The 5520-nt window shown below is 37.9% G+C and overlaps 1 pseudogene; it reads right to left on the bottom strand.

The window, feature by feature from the left end:
• The window catches only part of LOC102835517, a 59032-nt pseudogene extending 55120 nt beyond the window's left edge, over positions 1–3912 (bottom strand).
• Positions 3913–5520: the final 1608 nt, after the last annotated feature.

The following is a 5520-nucleotide window of genomic DNA, read 5'->3' as shown; positions in this document are numbered from 1 at the left end:
GATCATGACAAGCTATGGACAACATTGCGAAGTATGCGTGTTCCAGAACACTTAATTGTGCTCATGAGGAATCTGTACCTGGATCAAGAGCCAGTTGTTGGAACAGAATATGAGAATACTGAATTTTTTAAAATTAAGAAAGGTGTGCGACAAGGTTGTATTCTTTCACCATATTTATTCAAACTGTATGCTGAGAAAATAATACGAGAAGCTGATTTATATGAAGAAAAACATGGTATCAGGATTGGAGGAAGACTCATTAACAACCTGCAATATGCAGATGATACAACCTTCGTTGCTGAAAGTGAAGAGGACTTGAAACATTTACTGGTGAAGATCAAAGAGCACAGCCTTCTGTATGGATTGCATCTCAGTGTAAAGGAAACAAAAATCCTCACTACTGGACCAGTAAACTACATTCTTATCAATAGAGAAAAGGTTGAAGTTGTCAAGGACTTCATTCTTCTTGGATCAACTATCAACACTCATGGAAGCAGCTGTCAAGAGATCAAACGACGTATTGCATTAGGCATACCTGCTGCACAAGACCTTTTTAAAGCGTTGAAGAACAAAGATGTCAGCTTGAGAACTCAGGTGCACCTGATCCAAGCCATGGTATTTTCAATAACCCCATATGCATGTGAAAGCTGGAGAGTGAATAAGGAAGACTGTAGAAGAATTGAGGACTTTGAGTTATGGTGTTGGAGGAGAATGTTGAAAGTGTCAATGGCTGCCAAAAGAACCAATAGATCTGTTTTGGAAGAAGTGCAGTCAGAGTGCTCCTTGGAGGACAAGATGGCCAAACTTTGCCTCTCATACTTTGGACATAATGTCAGGAGGGTCCAATTGCTGGAGAAACATATCATGTTTGATAAGGTGGAGGGTCAGAGAAAAAGAGGAAGACCTCCAATGAGATTGATTGGCCTAGAGTCAGCATTGATGAACTCAAGTGTGGCAACAGTTGTGAGATTGGCCCAGTATCGGACAGTGTTTCGTTCTGCAGTGCATAAGGTAGCTATGAGTTGGTAACAACTCAATGGCACCTAACAACGACAACAAGTGTTTGAATTGTGTGATTTGAGACATAGGAATGGGAGGAGATAACAACCTGACCTTACATGAACCAAAGTTAACATTTGGAGATCGATACTGAGAGGAAATTCTACAAAAATTTACAAGCCAGATTTAAGTTGTAAAAAACAAGAAGCCTTTGGAATAGGGGTTAAGACTCCAAATAATTTAGAGTTGTCAAATTTATACATGTCAAAATCCAGTTTTGAAAGGAGATTGACTGAAAAGTGGAACACAATGTGATATATTCAGTCTCATTTGTTGTAGAGTTACATTTTTTCCCTTGCAGAACAAAAACATTCCTTAGAGACACTGTATAGCACACTATGTCTTCCAAAATTATATGTATAAATTGTGATTGATATGTTTTCACACTAAAACTTCCATTATGTGTGTACAATCTATGCTGTTGTTGTTGAAAGAATTACCATAAGCATCAACAGGAGTGCATTTACCTACAAAATGATGCCCAATACTGCAAATATGTTTATGAAAAAAAAGTGCCTTCTTTAAACAGTCTCCATATGCAATCTTCTATTGCTTCTTTTTAAATAAGAAATGTTTTTCAAATTATGAGGGGAAGTGGTAAAGGAGCTACTATTTTATGGGCTCCTATCATGAAGTCCTGGTGTGGCACTGTGGGTTAATGTGCCAGACTGTAAAGCCACTGCAAGATCAGCTGTTCAAGCTCACCAGCTGCTCCTCAGAAACCTTATACAGGATTGCTTATGGTTGGAAGAGACTTGACGACACTTTACAACATATGTACCATATACACACAAGCAGTTCCTGATATAGGCAGTGTAGGAAAACTGCCGGACTGCTTACCACAAAGTCAGTGGTTCAAATCCAGCAGCTGTTCCTTAGAAACCCTATACAGGGTCTCTATGTGTTTGAACTGACTTAACTGCACTTAAGAACAGTACATGTCACCTACATGCAAGCAGTTTGTTACAATCATAGCATTAAATGCTTCTGCTCAAATAGCTTTTCATGTTTATTTATAAATTTACTACTAATAATTTTATAAATCAAAGTCAGGAGTCTATGGTATGTGAGTTGTTGTTACTAGGTGCTGTTGAGTTGGTTCTGACTCATAGTGATGTGATGAACAGCTAAATGAAACTGCCCAGTCCTGTGACATCCTAACAATCATTGCGATGTTTGAACCCATTCCTGCTGCCACTGTGCCAATCCATCTCATTGGGACTCTTCCTCTTTTTGGCTAATCCTCCACTTTACCAAGCATGATGTCCTTCTCCAGGGACTGGTCCCTCCTGATATTATGTTCAAAGTATGAAAGATGAAGCCATCTTCGCCTCTAAGTATATTCTGCCTGTACTTCTTCCAACACAGATTTGTTTATTCTTCTGGCAGTCTATGCTTTTAATATTCGTCTCCAACACCATAACGCTAATGCATCAATTTGTCTATGTTCTGCCTTATTCATTGTCCAACGTTCGTAGGCACATGTGACTCTGTTGTTAGATGTTATAGATTAATTTCGCATAGCAACCTTATGTACAGCAGAACTAAACACTTCCCAGTCCTTCACTAATCAATTCTATGGTCTTCCTTACTCACTGTGTAACTTTCACATGCATATAAGGCTGTTGAAAATACCAAAGCTTTGTTGTTGTTGTTGTTTTTGCTGTTGTTTTTAAATGCCATTGAGTCAGTTCCAATCCATAGCGACCCTGTATAGGGTTTCCAAGGAGTGACGGGTGAGCTTGGTCCACCAACTTTGCAGTTCAAACCAACTTTGAAGTCCAGCGCTTTAACCCAGTGCCACACCAAGGCTTTAGAGGCATCAAAAGTGAGTTTAAAACAGTTTTGATCTTATCCACTGTGAAAATTACTGTGTCTCCCTGAGTTTAAACTTGATTTTCTATTTCTTTGAAATGGAGGGAGTTCCTGGATTAACAGGCTTTGCTGCTAACAAAGCTTGGGATTTTAGTTCTAGATGCTTTGGAAAATGAATCTGGTGATCTACTTCCTAAAAAATCAGCCACTGAAAACCCTATGGAGCACAGGTCGGTCTACGCTAACACATATGGGGTCACTGTGAGTTGGAACTGGCTTTATGACAACATTTTTAAAATGAGGATAATAATAAATAACAAATACTAATAACATTGTTTTTGCTATTAAATGCCATAGAGTCAGGTTCATCCCATAGTGACCTTTTGTACAGGGTTTCCAAGGAACAGCTGGGGATTTTGCATTACCCACCTTTCTTTTAAGAGTACAGTGCTTATCCTACAGCACCACACCAGAACTCCAATAATAATAATAATAGAACAATTATATTGATATAAAATAGCAATAATATATTGTTATTGTTGTTGTTAAGTGCTGTTAGTTGGTTCTGACTCATAGTGACTCTCTACAGGGTTTCTGAGGAGTGGCTGATGGATTTGAACCTCTGACCTTACAGTTCAAAAGGATCTTGTAGTCCCATGCATTATCCTGCAGTGCCACACTAAGAATAATAATAGTTGTATAGATGAAGCTACTTGTCAATGACCCTACTCCAACTCATGACAATCTTCTGTATAACAGAAGGAACTGATATGTAGTCCTATGTTATCCTTTTGATAAGTTGGTATGCTTGAGGTTGTTGTCCTGACTGTTGTGTCATTCCTTCTCACTGAGGAGTTCCCGTGTCATCACTGTCTTTACTAGTTGTGACGTTCTTTTCAAATGATTGGTTTTCCTGATAATATGAGGACCTACAATATACTAAACAATCTGCCTGCCACTACTTCACACCCCAACACTTACATTTTTGTTTCTAAGATCTGGATTCTTTTTCCCCAGATCCCTCAGCTCTAGCCACATTTACTGTTTCACCAAGACAAGCAGGTTTCTCATTTGCATCTTCTTTTTTTCTGTGCTGGAATTCTCTTGCTTAGATATCTCTAAACCACCTGCCACCCACCCTGATCATGTAATTAGGAAATTTGCTCAAATATAACCTTACTCTGATTACCCACCACTCGTCTGTCAATTTGTTGTATTGTGGTAGCTTGCATGTTATTGTGATGATGAAAGCTATGCCACTGGTATTTTAAATACCAGCAGGGTCACCCATGGTGGACAGGTTTAAGCTGATCTTCCAGACTAAGATAGATTGCTGTAGTTATTGTTGAAGTGCCAAGTCAGTTCTGACCCAAAGCAACCCTCTACAGGGTTTCCAAGAAGTAGCTCATGAACTTGAACCACTGACCTTGTGGTTCAAATCAACCTTGCAGTCCAGTGCATTAACCTGCAGCAAGAAAGAAATGCAAAATACTTCTGAATGTCTAGCCACTGAAAACCTTATGAATAACACCAGAGTATTGTCATATATAGTATTGGAAGAAGAAAATATTATAAATAGCACCAGGTTATTGACAGATACAATGCCAGAAGATGAGCCATTCAGAATGCAAAGCCTGAAAAGTACAACTCAGGAAGACATGCCTCCTCAAAAAGAGTTGACCATAATAATGTGAATGGAATAAAGCTTTGGAACCTTCATTAACTGATGAGGCACAACTCAAAATAAGGAGAAACAGTTGCAACTGTCCATTATAATCAAAACATGGAATGTCTGAAATATGAATCTGGAAAAAATGTAAATTTTCAAAAATTAAATGGAGCACAAAAAGATTGATATCCTAGGCATTAGCAAATTAAAATGGACTGGTTTTGGCCATTTTGAATTTGACAGTCATATTGTTTACTAGCAGAGAATGACAAATTGAAAAGCAGTGGAGTCACATTCATCATCAAAAAGAAAATCTTCCATGAAGTACAACACTGTCTGTGATAAGATAATATCCATACTCTTACAAGGAAAACCAGTTAAAACTATAGTATTCAAATTTACACAAAAAACACTAAAATTAGTCATGATGAAATTGAAGAATTCTACCAATTTCTTCAGTATGAAATTGATGAAATGTGCAATCAAGATGTATTGATAGTTAATGGTGATTGGAATGCAAAGGTTGGAAACAAAGAGAAAGGATCAGTAGTCAGAAAATATGGCCTTGGTTATAGAAACAATGCTGGAGATCACATGATAAAATTTTGCAACACAGATGACTTCTTCATTGCAAACACCTTTTTAAAACAACATAAAAGAAGACTCTACACATGGACCTCACCAGATGGAATACACAGAAATCAAATTGACTATATCTGTGGGAAGAGACTGTGGAAAAGCTCCATATTATCAGCCAAAGCCAGCATAGGAGCAGACTGTGGGAACATCCCATCAATTGTTCAGTTGCAAATTTGTTCAAATGCAAGTTCAGGCTGATGCTGAAAAAAATTAAAACTAATCTACATGGGCCAAAATATGACAGTGAGTATATCCCATCTGAGTTTAGAGATATCTCAAAAACAAATTTGATACATAAGACACTTATGACCAAAGACCAGAAGAGTTGTGGTCTTTGG

Source organism: Chrysochloris asiatica, unplaced genomic scaffold (genome assembly GCF_000296735.1).
Source record: "Chrysochloris asiatica unplaced genomic scaffold, ChrAsi1.0 scaffold00227, whole genome shotgun sequence".
NCBI lineage: Eukaryota > Metazoa > Chordata > Mammalia > Afrosoricida > Chrysochloridae > Chrysochloris > Chrysochloris asiatica.
Note: the sequence above shows the minus strand (reverse complement) of the source record. Positions and strands in the feature narration are given on the sequence as shown.